The sequence below is a fragment of the Hyperolius riggenbachi genome, chromosome 10 (genome assembly GCF_040937935.1).
Source record: "Hyperolius riggenbachi isolate aHypRig1 chromosome 10, aHypRig1.pri, whole genome shotgun sequence".
Lineage (NCBI taxonomy): Eukaryota > Metazoa > Chordata > Amphibia > Anura > Hyperoliidae > Hyperolius > Hyperolius riggenbachi.
Genome location: NC_090655.1, coordinates 7365748 through 7388008, shown reverse-complemented (window position 1 = coordinate 7388008; position 22261 = coordinate 7365748). Strand labels below are relative to the sequence as shown.

Here is a 22261-nt window from a genome sequence, read left to right as displayed (position 1 = left end):
TGTTTTCAGACCCAACTACTAACCTTCCCTTCCTCCGATAGTAACCAAGCAGCTCGGGGTGACCCAAACCACTAGGAATGTATAGGGGACTAAAAGAGACCGGGAAGCACTCCTACTGAAAAACTTAGTGTAGTTTGCCGTCTTAAAGGGCAACTAAAGTGAGAGAAGTGGAGGTTGCCATATTTATTTCCTTTTAAGCTATACCAGTTGCCTGGCCCTCCTGCTGATCATCTGCCTGTAATACTTTCAGCCACAGCCCCTGAACAAGCATGCAGCAGATCAGGTGTTTCTGACATTATTGTCAGATTTGACAAGATTAGCTGCATGCTTGTTTCAGGTGTGGGATTCAGACACTACTGCAGCCAAATAGATCAGCAGGACTACCAGACAACTGGTATTGTTTAAAGAGAACCTGAACTGAAAATAAAAAGTCAAAGTAATCATACACAGGTCATACTTGCCTCCTGTGTAGTCTACTCCTCAATCTCTTTCTCCTTTCCTGCGTCCCATTTGTCCACTGTGATCAATGGATTTCTCCGTCCTCCATTTTAAAAATTGCCATTACCCCATAACGGCTTGCTGGTCAACATACTGTTATACTGTAATATCGCCAATTGAGCCATAGGGAAACATGGACATTACCTTGCACATTCAATTGTAACTGACAGCTGCTGATATATAACTGACAGCAACTGGTATATTTCAATTCTGACAAAATCTTGTCAGATCTGGAAGAGATCACTGTAAGAAGAAACTGGTGAGCTTCTGAGAGGAACTGACAGTGATGTTAGTATGTAATCTTCATTTGCAGCTATGTCATGTGTTTATTTTGAATATTTTTACTCATTTCAGGTTCCCTTTAAGGAGATAAATATGGCAGCCACCATATCACTCTCACTTCAGTTCCCCTTTAAAACAGAAGGTACTTGCGATAATTCAGCTTTAAGTGAACATCTTTGGCTACCCACAATGCACTGCTGCTGAATATGCAAATTAGCTCTTTATGCCCCTGTAGCCAGGTTCAGCTTGAAGCCTGGCTACAGGGGCTTTTAAGAAATAAATTACATATTCAGTAGTGGTGCATTGTGGGTAACCACAGATGTTCACTTAGGTGAATTATCGCAAGTTCCTCTGATACAGGAGACTATACATCAGAACAGTTGTTTTTGTCGCCACACAGATCATGATGGCCACAGTTGTGTTATGACCCTTGTGAGATGGTCCCCCAGGCTGTGAAGGGCCCCAAGGGGAGGAGGTATGAACAATGGGGGGGCCCCATCTAAGTTTTGCCGGAGTGCTCCATGAATTGTAGTCATGCCACTGATTAGGCCTCATGATCCATGAAAGGCCGGTGAATTTGCTGTGTGCAGGAAGTGCACCGTCATTTCACCAGTACTTATGCCACGAGTGCCACGCCCGTTACACCTTTAGCTCCGCGCTCGTTACTAGGGTAACACAAGCATTGCTATGGTAACCCACATGGCACTAATGGTGTAACGGGCCCTGCCCCCCGGCGTTAGTATGGGTAAAATTGCTGTGCATGGCAGATTTACTGCCTTTTTGTGCATCAGCCCCATTGGTAGAAACCAGCAGTACGATCAGTTTTATTTTAACGGGGACCTGAACTCTTACACAGGACAAAAGGAAAATATATAAAATGCACCCTGTATGTAATTAGAGAGTTTATCCTATCTAATTCCCTTCCCCCTCACATGTGACTAATCAATAGTGTAATTTTATCTCTCAGCTGTGTCAGCTGGCTGCCACAGCACAGACCTAATTTGTAGACACAGGATGTTAACAATGTGTCTGCTTCCATGAAAGCCAGAAGTAGACACACTGCAGATTTATTGCAGGATTTGTATCAACTGTTTTTCTTTAAAGGCTACTATGCTGTTGCTTATCTTTTAGAGCAGAAAGGAAGTTCAGGTCCGCTTTAAGCAAAAATTGGCATTTCATAATTTTCCTGTGGTTGGCCCAGTTGCTGCCTCATTGACCAGTTCTAATGCCTACATTTCTCCGCACACCTGCACTTCTCTTGCTGTTTTATACAGTTGATGTAAATCAAACAGACGGCGTGCTCCGAAAGATCCTGTTATTTAAAATTTGCGTAAATTACGCACTAGTAAAATGAAAATTGGCTATATGTAAATCGAGAGAAGTTTTTCATCGTAATTGTATTTCTTCTGACGTTCATATTATACGTAATGTTCCCTAATAAAGTTTTTTTACAAATGTTATTTTGTACACAAAAGTAGTTTATCATTCTGCTCGTACTTTTATTCCGCCACCGAATCCCCCGAAAGCAAATTAAAGGGGACCCATACCAAACATTTTTTTCAATTCAAAATATTTAGGTCCACCACTCTGACACATACAAAGATAAATAAACGCTCCTTCAAGCCTATGAGCATTTCAGTGTATGCTTTTCACCCTTCTCTTTTCATAACTAGGGTTATACAGGTGGCAGCCATTACTTCTGAGCTTAGTAGGAGGTTTTACATCATGGGTGTGTTTCTCATCAGCTCCCCTCCCTCACAGGGGCGTTGTCTATGTGACATCTCACACAAGCTGAGATCACCTCCCCTGTGACATCATCAGTAGCAGCCTGTGTTTTGTTTTTTATCCCCTCCACCAGTTTGCCGGATTCTGTCCCGGCAATATGAAAGGAAGGGAGGGGTTCCTCCAATAAATGTAACATATTTTATATTTGTCATCATGCAGCTGAAACTGGCTGCTATTTATTATTATAAGTTAGAAAATAGATTTTATTTCTGAAATCTTTTTAATTTGGGTCCACTTTAAGCCGAAAAACGTTATTTCTCACTTCCTGTTGAATGCTTTGTGTTCCTTGGGACAGAACTGGTGCTGGCGCATTGATTGTTAATTGGGTAGACTGGTAGAAGGGGAGCGGCGCTTGGGTTTATGGTAATGGAAGATTCTATCGTTGACACCCGTGACATAGAGGGAACGCGGTTTCATTAAATGCAAGGAGGTTAATTACTATGTTAATTTGGTTAGTTTTGCGCGCCGTCCTCCAGTGGCACATCCATTTAAGCTGAGACAATATACAGTAATTGGAACGACCCACATACAGTGTCGTGATATGATCGTATCTGTAGCTTATGCTCTTGTGCATATTTTGTCTTTTCCTGCTCTGGTATTTCTCTTAAAGCGGAATAGTCTGCCATAAAATCAAATTCCTGTTACCCACTGTTCTGTGTTTATTATATAGTCTACAACCTGACCCTGCATTGCAAGCATTCCAATATAATCATAAATGTCTGCTGTAATGAATTTGATCTCAGTCAGCCTGGCTCTATTTGGTACATTGTGGAGGAGAGGGAAGCTTGTTATCTCCCACATTCCTGCTCCTCACTGATTGGCTGAGGGCAGGTCAGTGTGACAGTAGGCTGAGAAGGGAAATACACCTCACCCATCTACAGAAGCTGCTGAAATACAATCTATGCTGTGCCCACATGTGTTTACAAAGCAAGCTAGATATGACAGCGCGGTTTCTAGGAGGAAAAAAGAGTAAGGTGGGAAATAACATCAGGATTAGCTTCAGTCAGAGGCAGTAAAGATGGAAAATGCCTGGAACAATTCATTCAGTTTATTTACTATATAAAATTCACAGAAATCAAAATGTGGACAGCACACTATGTATGTTATGTAAGTAGAATAAGTATTTATCTACTTATATATGTGTTTTTCTTTTCTTCCTGTTATATTATGGCTGTCCCTTGTTCCTTAAAGGGCACTAAACTGACATGTGACTTGAGAGAAACGTGTATGTCCTGAAACTACATAGGACAAGGCTGTGTTCCTTTTTTTTTTTTTTGTTTCTAAACCCTATAAGGGTTAAAGGGACTCCAAGCACCTCTCATGGGCATGCCTTTAAGCCAGACAACTTCCAACAAAGTCGTGCTATGACCCCTCTGGAGGAGGAGGAGGAGCCTCTTGCAATGGCCATGCGTGTCACTTCCTTTTCCTGCTTCATTCAGTGATGCACTTCTCTAACAGAGAAGACAGGGGTGACCCAGAAGTTATAACATAGCCAAGATGGTAGCTACAATTTTTAAATTGAAATTGAATGAAAACGATTTGATGTAGAACGGCATCAGGCATCAAATGAAAGAGGAGAGCACAAGCTACAGAAAGGTATGCGTCTTTAAGTACATTGCAGTACTGTTCGGAGTCTCTAGGCATACCCATGAGGTGCTCGGAGTCCCTTTAAGAAACCAGGGATGTAATTGACATTTTCTCTTTAGTCTGAGGGCTCTTTTACACAGAAGATGCAGGGATTTTGCCACAGTGTTTCACGATCGCTCACAAAGCGCCGCATGCAATCAGAAAGCGCCTCATGCAATCAGAAAGCGCCTCATGCAATCAGAAAGCGCCTCATGCAATCAGAAAGCACCTCATGCAATCACAAAGCGCTGCATGCAATCACAAAGCACTGCATGCAATCAGGAAGCGCTGCATGCAATCAGGAAGCGCTGCATGCAATCAGGAAGCGCTGCATGCGATCAGGAAGCGCTGCATGCAATCAGAAATGCATGCAATCAGAAAGCGCTGCATGCAATCAGAAAGCGCTGCATGCAATCAGAAAGCACCTCATGCAATCAGGAAGCGCTGCATGCAATCAGGAAGCGCTGCATGCGATCAGAAATGCATGCAATCAGAAAGCGCTGCATGCAATCACAAACGCTGCAGTGTGAATGCTTCCATAGGAGGTCACTGTACTAGCGATTTGCCAGTTGCCAGGGATTGATAATCACAGCCTTGACTGTAGCATAAAGTTGGCCATACATCTATGGACTTGGCGGCCGATCAACCATCTGATTCGATGAATATTGAATAGGATGAAAAGTGGTGCAGCCAAGAGCATGTCCAATCGATGATACAACCAATTTCGAACCAAAATTGGTCGCATGTATTGATCGTACAGGCTGCAAAATGTCGGGCCATCGTGGTCGACCATGTGCGCGGTGGTAGTGGCGAGAGATATCGGGACGAGTAACGAAAGTGCCGAAACCCCTGGTGCTGCCTCCCCCAATGTCAGATGTTCCCCTCCCCTCTGCCTATTGCACTATACTATACCTGTCCGTGTATGTTGCTGGCTTCGGGCTCCATCCACGTGATTGCCAGAGTGACGTGGTCGCATGTGTTGCGTCTCTTGCGGTACCGTATACGCGGAAAACCACGTGGAGCGCGTGTCTGGGGATTGCAGACTGAGGCCGAAACCAGAGGCCGGCACAGACAGGTTATGTATAGTGCACTGGACACCGGGTGTGGGCGCACATTAAAGTGAACCTCCACACTAAAAATCCACTCAGCAGCACTGAAAAGGCTCGGTGTTTCTTTAACAGTTTCACAGCATCAGAACTTTGTTTTTCTTACCAAAGCCTCATTTTTAGCTGCACAGAAGCTAAGCTCCGCCCCATCAAAGAAAACTGCCCGGGCATTTTTCCCCTGATGCTGTGCAAAGCATGATGGGATTTCTGATTTTCTTCTCATTGCTTAGCAACTGGGAGGGGTGATCAGGACACAGGACATTTGCAGCCGTCTCATGCTCCCTGTCACCTCCTTTCAACCAAAAAAGATGGCTGCCCCCATGAAACCACAAACATTTGCCTATTCTTTTAAAACAGAGTGGGTACGAGATTATATTACCGATCTATTTTAATTAACATAATGTAACTTAATGACAGTATGTTTGTTTAGGCTGAAGTTCCTCTTTGAATATTAGTGGGACAGTGTTGAGGCGACGTGTGCACACAAGGCCGATTACTGATTGATTTCAGCATGACATTGATTGGGAATCAGCCTGCAGTGTATTGGCAGCTGACAGATCTCACTCTAATCAGACACGATCAGAGTTAGATTTATCTCTTGGTCGAATCTGCCCATCATTGCTAAATGTTTGGCCACCATTAGGCTAGGTTTACACTGGGGCATTGTGGTGCATAGGTCAACAAGATTAGACGACGATGTATAAGAATAAAACTCGTTATTATTTACATCTTACGGACCTGCGTAATATTCGTTCAGACTACCGCCACAGCACTCTTGTGGATATCTTCTAAAAAAGACTGTCTAAAAACAAAAGTACTTTTATGTAATTGCCCACAGAGTTCTTTGAGACAGTTTCTGAGTTCCCGATATCCCGCTTGACGCTTTATTAGCCCGCGTCGGCCGCCGAGTCACTTTATTTCCACCTCACTAGCCGCGATAAGTTCTGTTAATGCTGTAGGGAAACTGACATGCCACAATTAGGATGACCATGCTCTGAACTTGTCCCGCCACTGGTGTTTCTTATGATGTGTCCTGCTAGATTAGCGATCAGCCTTACATACTCGTAGCATGAAGCGAACTGTACCGACCTCGTCCTGCCAGCTGTTTGCCTGATCAGGGAGAATATTTTACGATTCGCTTGACTGAAGTCATTACCACTGGCTGAGAAAATGTCATTCTCCTAGGAGAAACCACATTTTCTTAAAAATGAGCATATATTTTAGTAGAAAGTCATCTTTTAAACCTATTTTAATTAGGAACATATGAATTGCTTTTTTTTGTCTTTGAGCTCCATCTGCTGGCTAGACTGACTCGTTTTGTAAGGAGAAATTGTCTTGTTTTAGTGCTGTGATAATTGTGCAGCAGGGGCATTGCTGGCCCTAAAGATCAGTGGCACATGCCCTGGATCTTTTCCCGGGGTGCCCTGAATGTCCCCAGGCAGAGTCAGCTTCAATAGCGGGCATGCTGGGAGCTGTGGTGCATTAATTGGAGGTATGCTGGGTGCTGTGGTGCCTTTATGGGAGCATGCATGGAGCTGTGGTTCTTCTATGGGGACATGCTGGGAGTTGTGGTGACTCAATGGGAGGCCCGTGGGAGCATGGGAGGGGTTCACTAGAAGGTCAGGGAATGCTATGGGGGGGGGGACTGCCAGACAACCTGGCAGTAGGTGGCAGGCCAGCCCACCCAGCAGAAAGCCAGACCAGCCAGCACACAAGTCCGGTATCTCTGCCTGATTACGTTTAGGGGACACTGCCTATTTATGTGATGGGCTGCATTTTTGTGTTAATGGGCAGGCCTACTTAGTCCATTGTAAAGTTCAAGTAAATTTGTCTCCACCCTCGACCACACCCACATTCTGATGTGTGGCCACACCCATTTTCTTGCTGGAGTGCCTACAATAGCCCCAGTTCTCTTGGGATCCTAGCAATGCCCCTGTTGTGCAGAATCGTAGACCTTTATTCAAGTTACTTTTTCTTCTGACTTTTCCCCAGGAGATAATGTTTCATCTTCTGTTTAAAAATAACTTTCAACTCTCTACAATTTTATTTACAATATTTACAAGTTGTGAAAATATAACCTAGGAGAAAAATCTGTTAAAAAATTGTAATTGCAAACAGCCTCTTATCAGTAAACTGCCTTTTAAAGCGGAATATAACCCTGCATTTCATCTTTGCTCTAAAACATTATTTACTGCATATTATATGCAACCAGCATTTTTTTTACTAGACCAGCATTCGAAGGGTTACACACAGAGCTTGAAAGTTCAGTTCAGTGAAATGTGGACGCACCTGAACTTTAGATAATGTTATCTTGTGTTTACATAAGGCTGCTTCCACACAGGGACGTTACAGGCGCACGTTAGTGCAGCCTGTAACGCTCCCCCAACGCACAGCAATGTAACACAAGTGGGCTGTTCACAGTGCCCATGTTGCGTTACATGGAACGCTGCATGTTGTCGGGAAAGTGCAGCATGCTACGGCGTTACAGCGGCTATAGCTGCGTTAGACTGTTTGCACATGCTCAGTGGGGGGCGGAGAGGAGGCGGGGAGATGCAGCTACAGTAGCCGCGCACATGGCTACTTAATATGCATTGGCGGCCGCTGATTGGCCGGCGGGACCACGTGATGCAGAGTGTGTCGCTCTGCATCACGTGGTCCCGCCGGCCAATCAGCGCCACTCTGGGAGACCTTATGCGGAAAGAGCCGCCTAACGCGGCTCACTCTACCGTCCTCTCCCGCACCACCATGCGTTGCGTTAGGGGCACGTTATGCGACCATAACGTCCCCTAAAACGCAACGTCTTAGTGTGTAAGTAGCCTAAATGTATCAAGTGTGGAATGTGACACAGTCTCTGACTGTGCAGAAGCAGACACTCAAAGCATTTCTGCCTTCAATACATAATGAATAAAACCAGTTATGAATAAAATGCAAAGTCAGCTCTCAAAGCAAAAACCTGTACTTTTGGGAACTTGTAATTTCTAAATGAATAATAATACCTATGCACAAATGCAAATATGATAACCGTATGGCATATAAAAGGTAGGAACACCTGTTTTTATTGAATATTATGTCAGGGTTTTAAACTGCTTTAAGCCACCAGAAAGCAAGAAAATACTCAGAATAATGTTGACAGAACTTATTTTCCAATTGCAGAGTGCTGAAAAGTTACTTTAAAATCTGAAAAAGTATCTCCCAAGAGAAAACTTTGGAGAAAAATTGAATTGGATCTGGCTGATGCCATTTACTGGTAAATAATATATTATTTATTAGGCTTTGTAGTAAAAATAGAAAATGGGAAATGTTACAAATCAGTGTGTATTAGTAAGAGTAAGAGATGCTGGTTTTGTAACCACAATAGATTTTTTTTTTTTTTTTTACCATGGTTTTATACAAATGGTCTGTAGAGAACAATGAGGCATTGATTTTGCAAATGCTAAAAGCCTGGCTTCTTACAACAGTAAAGCAAGATCATTTTTTGTTTAGACAATTTTTTAGCCATACTAACAGTCATACAAACACAAATTAATGTGTAAGACGGTACTTTTAGCGCTTGATTTAATCAAATCATAGAAACCGTAATAACTATAAAAAAAACTTTGTCTTAACTTCACTTTCAAGGTAGACAGAATGTAGGGCAATTAGCTGAATTTTTGCTGAATTCTATTTAAACTAAATAAAAAACAACACACAATTCTGTAAAATGTAGCATCTACTGAGCAGGCATTTAAAATTTGAATACAAAAGGGATACTAATGTAAGGGATATTATCTTTCCCATACAGGAGCCAGATACAGTTATGGATGTATAATTCAAACAATGTGGCGCTTTGTGGATTGTGCTCATCCTCGTGTGTTTGCCATTTCAAATGTTTATCTCTTCTCATATTGGATTGGCCCCAGGGCCGGACCAAGGCAAAGGTGAGAGAGGCTCCAGCCTCAGGGCGCAGTGTAGGAGGGGGCGCAGGGCCGAGGCAGAGGCGAGAGAGGCTCCAGCCTCAGGGCGCAGTGTAGGAGGGGGCGCGCAACTCACTCAGCTATCATTCCCATCACCCTTCCAATAACAATCGCACACCATAACACTGTACAGGGCCAGGCAGAGAGGCTCCAGCCTCAGGGCGCAGTGTAGGAGGGGGCACACAACTCACTCAGCTATCATTCCCATCACCCTTCCAATAACAATCGCACACCATAACACTGTACAGGGCCAGGCAGAGAGGCTCCAGCCTCAGGGTGCAGTGTAGGAGGGGGTGCAGGGCTGAGGCAGAGGCAAGAGAGGCTCCAGCCTCAGGGTGCAGTGTAGGAGGGGGCACACAACTCACTCAGTTATCATTCCCCTATTGTGTTTGAAGCAGAGAGAAATAAGAAAAGGGGATACATGGCAGTGACTGCAAGCCAGATAACTAGAGATTAAGGTGTTAGACGCCCTGGGGTGCCTCTTAGGCCTCGATTCATAAAGCATTTCCGCATGAGGAAATGCTGAAAATGGCTCACTTTACCGACCACACAGCCAAATCTGTATTCATAAAGGCTTTTTCCGCATGAAAAGCCGACATCCACGAGCAGAGTGATAAATCACCGCCTTGCGCGGTGATTATCATAGCAAAAGTAACAAATGTCAATTCATAAAGATTAGAGGTAGCGGTATGCGGACGGGTATTATCGCTACCTCTGATGTGGCGAGAAGCGTGCGGAATACAGTGCAGTGAATGGGACAGACCTCCCAAGCAGCTGCAGAGAGAACACCGCACAGAGGGATTCCGCCTGCTTCTCCTGTTTCCGCATGCGTAGGACAGCCTAACGCCTGCCTACAGCGGAGTATCTCCGCACGCCTGTCACAACTGGCAACATTTTTATGAATTACCACCCTGAAGGCGGAAATACCGACAGCGGTGTTTCCCCGCTCGACTTTCCCCGCTCGCAGGCACTTTTATGAATCGAGGCCAATGTCTAATAACAAAATGTGTGTGACGGCTGAGGTGGGGAGGAATGGAGGGGCGCACTTTGGTGTTTCAGCCTTGGGTGCTGGAAGACCTTGTCCCAGCTCTGATTGGCCCTTATTCAAGTCACTTTTTCTGATAAGGTCTCCTCTAAGTGGTATTTTGTTTGTACTCATGGCTCATTAAAGGAATACTATCGATACCCAAGTGTTCTAAAATGACAATGTACAAATAATGTCCAAGTAGCTGTGTAAACATTTTCCTACTTTTCATGTTAAATATCAGAGGCAAAAGCTGTAATTTGAGAGTAGGATTTAGCTATATTGGGACAAATCAATTGCAGAAGGGGTGTCTGCTTCAATGCACAGCTAGAGTTGCATATCAGACTACAGAAAGCAAATATCAAACAGATCAAACTCTGAAAGCAAAAACAGTATGATAAGCTGTGACAATTAGTTACATTTCCTCTGCTCTCTTCAGACAGGTCAGTCAGAAACACAGGACACAGGAGCTGCAGCTGTTGGGAGCTCTCTTCTCTGTCACACGCAGAGTTACACACAGAGTTAACTGATCAAGTGTGAGGGGAATTTCCCCTCTCCTCATGGCTCAGTCTGCCGTCAGTTTTGGTGTCCGTAAAGTTTGAATGTATTTTGCTAACAGTAAACAAAGAAGTTGCTACTAAAATGTATACACCAGTACTTAGCAGCACTTCCCAAACAATTCCTGTGTCAATTAAAAAAATTTGTGAATCGATAGTATTCCTTTAAACTTTAAGTTCTCTTGAACTTCTAGTAATTTTTGTAGCATTTGACCCTCCTGTCCTCAAGAATATATTAACCCTTATTAATTTATTTAGAGGCTTGCAAAGTGCTCCAGGCCAATTTATTTAGCATGTTTTTTTTTTATTTCTTAGTTGTTACATTTTCTTGCTACTAATTAGCACTGCTGTAATGTGATGTGTATTTATGGCCACTTGTCACTAGGGGGCAGTATGAGACAATAACAGAGGACTTGTGCTTTCACTTTCTATATTTTCTGCTAGGAGAGGTTGATCAAAGCATTCCAAGAATTTACAGCACAACTAGTTCTGCCAACCAAGGTAGAAAGCGGAGCACTTATCTCTATATTATCTTAATGAGATAACTCTATTGAAGTTGCTAATGGGTAAAAGAACCCGAGCGAGGATGGGCTGTCCTCACCTGCCTTCATGCTGTAGTTGCTAGTGCTGCAACCCACATTTATGAGTACCACTCCTATGTACCGACGACTCTATTTGCTGTTACGGATTAGTACACACTACTCTTCTCCTAGGTGATAGTTTCACAACTTCTAAATAAAATATCCCTTAACCACTTAGGTCTATCTGGACGGATATATCCATCCAGATAGCCTGCACTGCTGCTGTGGCGCCGCTCGCGCTCCCGCCGCCTTCCGCTGCCCCTGATATCAATGAATAGGAATACAGATCCCATTTATTGATCTATGTCCCCCTAAGAAAAACCGACGGCTTTCTCTGAAAATCCGGGAGTTTTCTATGTCCCACGTCACCCCTTCAGTTCCTGTAAACGACAGTTCTCGCTTACAGGATGAAGAATCAAAAAACCACTGTGGCCAAATAATAAAACTACATCTACATACATAATTTTAAAAATATGCACAACCAATTACATTCAAAATTACCTGTTTACCTCCCCACTCCTAAAAACACCAAATAACATTTTTTTTTTTTAAATTAAAAATGTTATCTAAGGGTCTGAACTTTTTTTTAATATGCATGTCAAGCGAGTATATTACTATAATTTTTTAAATTCTAAGCTTGTAAGTAGTGATGGACGCAAATTGAAAAAAAATGCACCTTTATTTCCAAATTAAAATATTGGCGCCATACATTGTTATAGGGACATAATTTAAATGGTGTAATAACCGGGACAAATGCGCAATTAAAATACATGGGGTTTTAATTATGGTAGCATGTATTATTTTAAAGCTTATAATGGCTGAAAACTGAGAAATAATTAATTTTTGCATTTTTTTTCTTAATATTCCCGTTAAAATGCATTTAGAAAAAAAATAATTTTTAGCAAAGAGTACGACCCAAAGAAAGCCTAATTTGTGGTGGAAAAAACAAGATGTAGATCAATTAATTGTGATAAGTAGTGATAAAGTTATTGGCAAATGAATGGGAAGTGAAACACTGTAGGCTGAACTGGTTAAACCACCAGCAAACAAGAAAATATAAAAATAAATTGACAGTAATTTTATATGTACTTTTTGGTACTTTTTTCCATTGCAAAGTACTAAAAAGTTATATTAAATTAAAGATTAAAAATGATCACCTAGGAGAAAACGTGAATTGCCTGTGCGCCCTGGAGTCTGTGTCTTCTTGTTTTTTCTGGAAGGATCTATGGAATTCTCCAGACCTCTTCTGATATATACACACTGTAAATGTTTATCTCATCATGTGTAAGCATGGATGCTGTTGTATAAATTCCAACTAGTCATCTAAGGGTCTGAACTTTTTTTTAATATGTATGTCAAGCGAGTATATTACTATAGTTTTTTTAAATTCTAAGCTTGTAAATAGTGATGGACGCAAATTGAAAAAAAATTCACCTTTATTTCCAAATAAAATATTGATGCATACATTGTTATAGGGACATAATTTAAATGGTGTAATAACCGGGACAAATGGGCAATTAAAATACATGGGGTTTTAATTATGGTAGCATGTATTATTTTAAAGCTTATAATGGCTGAAAACTGAGAAATAATTAATTTTCCATTTTTTTTTCTTAATATTCCCGTTAAAATGCATTTAGAAAAAAAATAATTTTTAGCAAAGAGTACGACCCAAAGAAAGCCTAATTTGTGGTGGAAAAAACAAGATGTAGATCAATTAATTGTGATAAGTAGTGATAAAGTTATTGGCGAATGAATGGGAAGTGAAACACTGTAGGCTGAACTGGTTAAAACACCAGCAAACAAGAAAATATACAAATAAATTGACCGTACTTTTATATGTACTTTTTGGTACTTTTTTCCATTGCAAAGTACTAAAAAGTTATATTAAATTGAAGATTAAAAATGATCACCTAGGAGAAAACGTGAATTGCCTGTGCGCCCTGGAGTCTGTGTCTTCTTGTTTTTTCTGGAAGGATCTATGGAATTCTCCAGACCTCTTCTGATATATACACACTGTAAATGTTTATCTCATCATGTGTAAGCATGGATGCTGTTGTATAAATTCCAACTAGTGGATGATGCTGCTGCTACTGAGGCCTGAACAGGGACTGCATCAAATGCGTAATAAAGATGGTTCAGTATAGATGAGAGAAGCCGTTGCTTTTGTATCCAGGTAAAATATTGTTTTAATGAGGTTTATGATCTCTTCATAAGCGGAGCAAAATGTCCCCCGCTGTTACCTTCTATTGAAACAATCTGTCATCATCGTTGAAAGCGATCCTAACAATCTACCTAATAGGTACTGCCGACTTTATGATTGCCTCAGAGAGCACTTCATTCCCTCAGAAGAAGGCCTGTCGTAATTAAAGGAGTTCTCTGGAGTGTCAGATAAACAGCGCGGTGCCGACTGTGACTTTATCCGGCGGGGTTGTCTGGTTTTGCTCGGGTGACACCAGACCAGCCCAGGTATTCGGGATTTTCGGTAACTCCCCTGGCAAACAGCGAGGTAAACACCTTTATTTATTAACCGGAGTCTGTGTAATGCGCTTTTGTAAACGATGAGATGTCTGACTGTGAAATCACAGCCTGATGCGTCCCACTGAGGTAATGGAGCCATTTCCTCCCAATGCCTTACTTTATGCAGCGCTAATTTGTGATTAAACGTTATAGCGGCAACAAGCCAGCTTTTTTTGCTGTCGTTGTGAAAACTCGAACTTTTGTGTGAACTGTTTCCCGAAAATACTTGTTGTTGTTCAGGTTCTGTTAAATTGGGCATAATAAAGGGGTCATTGCTGGTTTCAGAACATTGAGTTATACGCATAAAGCTACAATGTTATTGTATAAGTCTTGAGTAAGCCAGTGCGGCTGGCGAAACCCGGAGTTCCTCCAGGGGGCCCCCTTTGGTGGAGGTAACAGTCATCTGAAGCTGTGGATTTGCGTACAATCTGTACCTGTGTGTAGGCCAACACAAATACGCCACACTAGCCCAATCCTATTGTCAGTTGCAGACTTGCCTAAATGTAAAGCTGCTGGGCTGGAGCGGCAGTTTTGGATCACCCTGTGACGAGTGTTTTTGTTGACTATATGACACAGACACCACTTGATACTTGATACTTGAAGTAATAAATATCTGTATAGCAGCATCAGTTAGCTAGACTCTTGGCTGACCTTAGTGGATTGCCTGTATAAAATGTCTAGGGGATTCCTTCACTCATTAGAACTCAAACCGTTGCTCTGTGAGTAAGCTGCCTTATCCATCTTCAATCCTCTCATTTCATTGCAGTTTGGTTTTGGTTAAAGGATATCTGAAGTGAGCAGAATATGGAAGCTGCCATAGTTATTTCCTGGTAAACAATACCAGTTACCTGGCAGCCCTGCTGGTCTATTTAGCTGTAGTAGTGCTTGAATAGCACAAGGAACAAGCATGCAGCTAATCTTGTCAGATCTGACAATAATGTCAGAAACGCCTGGTCTGCTGCATGCTTGTTCAGGGGCTATAGCTAAAAGTATTAGAGGCAGATGATCAGCAGGAGAGCAAGGCAACTGGTATAGCTTAAAAGGAAATAAATATGGCAGCCTCCATACCCTTTTTACTTTAAGTTCTCTTTAAAGGATACCCGAAGTGACATGTGACATGATGAAATAGACATGTGTATGTACAGTGCCTAGTACACAAATAACTAGGCTGTGTTCCTTTTTTTTCTTTCTGTCTGAAAGAGTTATATATCAGGTATGTAAGTGGCTGACTCAGTCCTGACTCAGACAGGAAGTGACTACGGTGTGACCCTCACTGATAAGAAACACCAACTATAAAAAAAATGTCCTAGCAGAAAATGGCTTCTGAGAGCTAGAAAGAGATAAAAAGGGGAATTTCTTATCAGTGAGGGTCACACTGTAGTCACTTCCTGTCTGAGTCAGGACTGAGTCAGCCACTTACATACCTGATATTTAACTCTTTCAGGCAGAGAAAGAAAAAAAAAAAGGAACACAGCCTAGTTATTTGTGTGCTAGGCACTGTGCATACACATGTCTATCTCATCATGTCACATGTCACTTTAAGTTCCCTTTAAGGGGCTGACATTTTTGCAGATCACACATCCTTCAGACCATGATGGAAACCCACCATTTCACCAAATCAGGGAGGAAGGACAAGTGGGCAAAGTTAACGTCTTGGAATTGCCAAAAGATTTGGCAGATTTACCATCTCATTCTTGCCCAGAGATTAAATCAGTTTTCCATTCTGTATTTCTTTCCTATCAGATGAGCACATTGGTTTTAATCCCTTATCTTCCTGCTCTCGCGTCCCATCGTTCGGCTCTTCTCCTTCCTCTGCCCTTCCCGCCATTTTCTGTGTCTTTATTTGTAGAGGCCTCACTTAGTCATTTCTAATCCTTTATCTAAGACCTTCTTCCATTGTTTCCGCGTATCTGCCGGCATCTGGGAGCGTTCTGCTGCTATCGGCCTCTCATCATCTCTCTTAGAATTGGAATTTTCCTTCTGTCGCTGTACATCTTGTGCCGCTCTTGCTCCATTACGGCTTCCCCTGCTCCCCCCACCTTCCCGCTCTCCGCCATACTCTTCTATCATAAACAGAGAGCAGTTAGAGCTGGCAGCCTACTGATAGACACCTGCACAGCACCGACTCCCTTTGTGCATTCTTCATATGCCTGTAGAAAGGATAATAGACAGAAATAAGAGTATCTGTACGTTGGATCCTTGGGGCGCTACAAAGCTGAATGGAAGAGGCGCCCCTTTTTAAGGCAATAACTCAGTTTTCCGTGTCTTTCATCTGCTTGCTCTGTACATTATGCCGGTCTCTGTATACAGCTCGCTTATATAATGATATTGGATTGCAGCCGTCTGCCTATTGATGTTATGTGGCGCTCTTACATCTCTCGAAGGAAAAGTAAACAAGACCGGATAACTTGGGTAGCGGCAGCATTAAAGAGGAACTGTCGCGAAAATCTTAACCTCTTAACGACCGCCTCACGCCAATACACGTGAGCACAGTAACAGCCCCAGGACCGCCTTACGACAATTGGCATCAAGTCCTGGGGCGGGGATTTGCAGGAGATCGCGCGCTCATCTCCGCATGAATGACGGAACTCCGATTGCCGCTAGGAGACTGATAGACGGCGAAACCGCCATCTATTTACTTGGTACAGGCAGTGACATGGCTGTCCCATCCAGAGGCAGGAAAGCGATCCGCTGTGATTGGCTGAAGCCTATCACAGCCGATTACGCTGATTGGCTGGCTGTGGGAGGGAGGGGGGATTAATAAAATAATAAAAAAAGATTTATGTAAAAAAAAAAAAAGAATTAATATTTATATAAAAAAATAAACATCCTGGGAGAGATCATTGCCCACCAACAGAAAGCTGTGTTGGTGGGCAGAAAAGGGGGGGGAATCACTCATGTGCTGTGTTGTGCGGCCCTGCAGCAAGACCTTAAAGCTGCAGTGGCCTATTTTGCAAAAAAAATGGCCTGGTCTTTAGGGGGGTTTAAGCCCAGGGTCCTTAAGTGGTTAAAGAGGAACTTTAATCAATGATTGAACTTCACACAAATCAGTAGCTGTTACCCCTTTTCCCATGAGAAATCTGTACATTTTCTTGAACTGATCATCAGGGACTTCTGTATGTCTGATATTGGGGTAAAACCCCTCCCACTGTGTGATGTCAGGACCATGGTGCTGACATCACACTGTGGGAGCCTTGTTGCATTGTGGGAAATAACAGCTGTTTCCAACTGGCAAGCAACCAGAATCTCTCTCTGTGCATATGTATATCTATATAAAAAAAAGGCATCCTTGATGATATGGTAATATGTTACTACTAGATGTTGTATATTTGAGAAGCGTAATTTCTTACCTTTTCAGAAGAACAAACTGATATTTATTGGAAAAGTAATGTTTATGCATGCATGGTATGCAACGCGTTTCATGGGTCTTGGCCATAACCAAGAGTTCAGATTATAATGACGCGAACGTGACTCGAGTTGCCCCTCTGCAGTCCGTTATGAATGCGGCAGCCAGAATTATCCACTGCTCCCATCGCTCCACCAGGGCGGCTCCCCTGTGTGAATCCCTCCACTGGCTTCCTATCCAGTCCAGAATCAGATACAAGATACTGTGTCTGACCTACAAATCTGTCCACAAAACCTGCCCAACCTACATTTCCGATCTTACTCAGAGGTACACACCTAGCCGCTCACTCCGCTCCTCCAATGAACTTCGACTGACCGCCCTCCGCATCACCCAGACCCATGCACTTCTCCAGGACTTCTCAAGAGCTGCTCCAACACTATGGAACTCCTTACCTCCCCCCATTACGGTTTCCCCCTCCTTCAACATCTTCAAGAAGGCCCTCCAAACTCACCTTTTCACTCTGGCCTACCCCCCCTCACAAGTCCTCTAAACTAGTGCTAAGCACGTCTTGAGGATCTTTGCCTTCTTTATGTATCATAATGATATTAGAAGTTTTCGTAGTAGAAGAGATATTGTCTCCTTGAAGAAAACAAGTGAAATTTTAGCTAAGTATGAGGTCAGTATATCCCTGAATTTCTTGTAATAAAAATACGCAAAACCATCGGTTCCCGTGTTTTTCTGGAGGGCAGAGCCTTAATGACCTCTCGGATGTCAGACTCCTCAATAGGTGTATGTAACTCCCTAAGTTGTTCTTCTGATATTTTAGGGATTCTCAGTTTATCCAAAAAGGATTTCATTACCTTATCTTGTCTCTCCTGGGGTCGATCAGAAGTAAGGTTATACATTCACCTAAAGGATTATTAGGAACACCTTTTCAATTTCTTATTAATGCAATTATCTAATCAACCAATCATGGCTGTTGCTTCAGTGCATTTAGGGGTGTGGTCCTGGTCAAGACCATCTCCTGAACTCCAAACTGACTGTCAGAATGGGAAAGATAGGTGATTTAAGCAATTTTGAGCGTGGCATGGTTGTTGGTGCCAGATGGGCCGGTCTGAGTATTTCACAATCTGCTCAGTTACTGGGATTTTCACACACACCATTTCTGGGGTTTACAAAGAATGGTGTGAAAAGGGAAAAGCATCCAGTATGCAGCAGTCCTGTGGGAAAAAATACCTAGTTGATGCTAGAGGTCAGAGGAAAATGGGCCGACTGATTCAGGCTGATAGAAGAGCAACGTTGACTGAAATAACCACTCGTTACACCTGAGGTATGCAGCAAAGCATTTGTGAAGCCACAATACGCACAACCTTGAGGCGGATGGGCTACAACAGCAGAAGACCCCACCGGGTACCACTCATCTCCACTACAAATAGGAAAAAGAGGCTACAATTTGCACAAGCTCACCAAAATTGGACAGTTAAAGACCGGAAAAATGTTGCCTGGTCTGATGAGTTTTGATAGTCAGAATTTGGCGTAAACAGAATGAAAACATGGATCCATCATTCCTTGGTGGTGTAATGGTGTGGGAGCAACTATACTGGGGGCAACTATACTAGCTATACTACTGGGGTAACTATGCTACCTTTACTGGGGCAACTATATTACCTGTACTAGTGGCACCTATATCTGACGTGGCGCGCTTAGTATGCCGGATTCGCTTCTTCTTTTTTTACCGGGGGGGGGGGGGTGTCTTATAATACCCAGCACTGGGTGTCAAATGACCTAGGTATGCCACTGGGGCCAACATTTCTAAAGAATGCTTTCAGCACCTTGTTGAATCAATGCCATGTAGAATGAAGGCAGTTCTGAAGGTGAAAGGGGATCAAACACCGTATTAGTATGGTGTTCCTAATAATCCTGTAGGTGAGTGTATAATTCAGTGTAGTAAGTCTTAAAAGCCTTGGCTATGTGCGAAGGATCAGCAGATACTCTAACTTTGTTTTTTTTATCAGAAACTGCATAATCTCCCGTTTCTTTTTAAATTGTTTTTATATGGTAACTTTGCTTCCATTAAAAAAAAAGTGATTCCCCGTTGGAAATCCCGATAATTGCTGTCACTGCTCTCCATGTCCATATTTTGACCTCTTTAATATACTATAAGGATAATTTTGAGAAGTACTCATCTTTCTGTGCAGATATTCATACAGGGAATTCTCAATTTAGGGCAAGGCTTGTGTTCTACAAAAAATTCACATCATTGGCACATAAATTCCTATTGAAGTCATTGGTAACGTCTATAATTAAGTTTTATAGAAAAGTGTGTTGGATGACCGGATCTGCTTATAACTATGTACAAACCTACATTTTTCCGAGGAGATGGTTGTTTGGGATCATTGTCTCCAGATATCTAAAGTGTGTTAGGAAAAAAAAGTGCAATTTTATCTTACTTTAAATGCTTATTGGTGACACTAAAAGAATTTAGGATTTTAGGCTTTAAATATGTGTTAATTGGAAAAATATGTCTGACCTGTTGCCGCCAGGCATTTTGGAAAATTGAGGTGAGGGGGTGGAGCCAGAGGAGTTGCCAGCCAGGCCCTGGAAAACCGCTAGACACCTACTTAAGCCGCCTTGTGGGTGAAACGGCTCTGGTTCCAGGTTTGTGTTTTTGAAGCAATTTTGGCCAGAACATTTCAGGAGCGTGTACTTTAATTTTTCGACTTTTTGGCAGAAATGTAAAAGCAAGTCTACAAGTCGAGCACCAGTAAGTCCCCCTCTTGAAATAATTTAATTCCGAAGGAGGTTCATCTTTTGCTATCCTCGCCAATCCCCTCTTTCTTTTTGCTGTCGTTACTTTGAAGTCTCCCTGCGCTGCCGTACAAGTAGTCCCTGCTGGACCTTCCGCTCGAAAGATACAATTCAGTCTTGCCAGTCAGTGCCGCAGCGTATTCAGCCCGCTTTTATCCCAGCCGCTAGCTGGGTGGTGATTTTACAGCAGAGGCTGTCACCAACGTACTGAACAGTGCGTATTTGTGAGCAGCAGAAAAAAAAGCAATAAAATGTCTGAGTCGCTCCAGATTACAATTAGCAGCTGATATGCTGTGTCTGTGGCGTTTTACAATTTCTGCCGTGGTTTGGAAGCCATGTTTTACACAATCTGACGGGTTTCTGGAGCTAAGTGGGTAAAGCTGGGTTGTCATGCATAAAGCAAGATCACAGCTGTAACAGCAGATTCATAGTTTCCCAACACCCTCTCCCCAACACCCTCTCCCCATGTCCCCACCCCAAGTCCTCTCCCCAAGTTCCCTCCTCAAATGTCCTCTCCCCATGCCCCCACCCCAAGTCTTCTTCCCAAGTCCCATCCTCAAAGTCCTCTCCCCAAGTACCTTCCCAAAAGTCCTCTCCCAAAGTTCTCTCCCCATGTCCCCACCCCAAGTCCTCTCCCCAAGTTCCCTCCTCAAATGTCCTCTCCCCATGCCCCCACCCCAAGTCTTCTTCCCAAGTCCCATCCTCAAAGTCCTCTCCCCAAGTCCCTCCCCAAAAGTCCTCTCCCCATGTCCCTCCCCAAAAGTCCCCTCCCCATGTCCCTCCCCAAAAGTCCCCTCCCCATGTCCCTCCCCAAAAGTCCCCTCCCCATGTCCCTCCCCAAAAGTCCCCTCCCCAAGGCCTCTCCCCACAGCTGTGTGATTCCTTTGGCCAGGAGAACAAAGATCAAACAAAGCTTTATTGTAAGTTCTTATTGTTCTGGCGAGTTTATTGCAAGCAAGGTATATTCAGGATTTTAAGAACCAATCAGCTGCTTATACAGAATGGAATACTAATTACAGAGAGTTATTTGATTGTAGCACGTGAGTACTAATAAAATATACAAAGGCAGAAACTTGTGTGAACGATGTATTCTAGTTTACAGAAGTGTCCGCAAGATCAACGGGTATCTTCTTAACTCATTTCAGACTTTTGTTTCACTTCCTGATCACTATGATTGGCTTTCTTCTGTTGCAGTCACTTACAGTAGGTTATAGAAATCTGACAGGACTGACAGGTTTTGGACAAGACCATCTCTTCATGGGGGATTCTCAGCAAGGCTTTTATTCTTTATAAAGACATTAATACATTGATGCTGGCCATCCTCCATGCTCGCTGTACACTTGTTTGGCAGTTGGACGGAGCAACTGCATTCACTAAATGCTTTTGAAAATAAACAAAACCTTGAGAATCCCCCATGAGGAGATGGGCTTATCCAAAACCTGTCGGTTCTGCCAGATTTCTGCTACCTACTGTAAGTGACAGCAACAGAGGAGAAAATAAATGTACAGCTCATTTTACTCTGGAAGACGTGTACTTATTTGTGTTTACATGTATTTTAATTGTTTTTTTTCCCCCTGATAGTGGTCCTTTAACTATTGGCAGTCCTGAACTGGTTAAACTTATAGCAAGCATTCAACAGACTTGATCCACCATAGTGAATTACATTAGGGGATGTTTAACAGAGAACAGTTGTTCTGTGAAAGACTTATTACTTGAGTAATAAAATCCTAGTGTGTCTGAAACAAAAGCACGAGTTCTTTGATTGTTTAACTGGTAATACCATTCATGAAAAAAGACAGGCCTCTTATGATTTGATATCAAATGGAAAGGAAAAGAATAATCCAATAATTTCTAGAATTCACCAGCCCGTTTTGCAATGCAAAAAAATTGGCTTGTAACTTTTCCATCACGGCTGCCATTGCCAAGTACTGTATCCTACCTAATAATGTACAAGTGTCCCTGCTTCCTGTCCCTGTGTGCTTTTGCGCTACTGCGCATGTCCTGCACTGACGCAGCCGTTGGGACAGGACACAGGGCAGGCCCGGGGGCGGTCTGGCTGGGCGTGTGTGTGTGTGTGTGTGTGTGTGTGTGTGTGTGTGTGTGTGTGTGTGTGTGTGTGTGTGTGTAGTGTGTGTAGTGTGTAGTGTGTGTAGTGTGTGTACAGTGTGTACAGTG

The 22261-nt window shown here is 42.8% G+C and overlaps 1 protein-coding gene across 4 annotated transcripts in view; it reads left to right on the top strand.

Moving 5' to 3' along the window:
* Positions 1-22261, top strand: part of CRTAC1 (cartilage acidic protein 1) — an 899879-nt gene that overhangs the window by 143523 nt on the left and 734095 nt on the right. Inside the window, exon 1 of one of the 4 annotated variants that reach the window (XM_068257818.1) lies at positions 13532-13588. The exons of the other annotated variants lie outside the window; for them this stretch is intronic. The gene's annotated coding sequence lies outside the window, so the exon portion shown is untranslated. Of the gene's footprint in view, positions 1-13531; positions 13589-22261 lie in introns of those variants that run through there. 4 annotated transcript variants of the gene reach the window in all.